Source organism: Mesitornis unicolor, unplaced genomic scaffold, assembly GCF_000695765.1.
Source record: "Mesitornis unicolor isolate BGI_N332 unplaced genomic scaffold, ASM69576v1 scaffold34178, whole genome shotgun sequence".
NCBI classification, from domain to species: Eukaryota; Metazoa; Chordata; class Aves; order Mesitornithiformes; family Mesitornithidae; genus Mesitornis; species Mesitornis unicolor.
The window spans coordinates 15254-15897 of NW_010204464.1; positions in this window are offsets into that span (position 1 = coordinate 15254).

Sequence of the window (644 nt, forward strand, 5' to 3'; positions counted from 1 at the left end):
ATTTGGATCAAGCTGGAGGGAGCCGCTGTCTCCTGGAGCATGGGACCATCTGTCACTGGCTGGTGGCTGCCAGCGCCAAGGTCCGCAGCTCCATCCTGTGACCAGGGCTCCTGCAGCTTCCCCTGCCCCAAGGCCCCTGTGTCCCAGCACAGAGATGAGACACAGCCCTTGCTCCCTGCCGGGGGTCCTGCGCTCTGCGGCGGGGAAGGCAGCTGCGATCCCAAGCATCCACGCTGATGGTTGGCCAGCGTGCAGGCTGGCACCATTTGGTCCTCCATGGGCTGGGGATGTCCCCAACATGCTCCACTGTGCAGGTCCCTGAGTGCACAGGGGTGGGCTGGGATCTGATGCTGAGTGCTGCTGGGCAGCAGCCCCCCTCTCCTTTACATAACCACTAGTGTTAATCCCCTGCAGCTGGGGCTTGGCTCCAGGGAAGAGAATAATCCTGCTGCCAGATCTCAGCCTCTGCTCAGATTAATGAGTTGTGGGCAGGGAGAGCAGCTCAGCTGCCAGCCTTGCTCCCTGCATGCCACTGCCAGCCCGCACAGCCCTCGCAGCCTGGGTTTGCTGGCCTGAGGCACCTCCAGCTGCACTCAAAATGTCATTTTGTCCTCCCCAGGGGCTGTATGTGGGTGCACCCATGG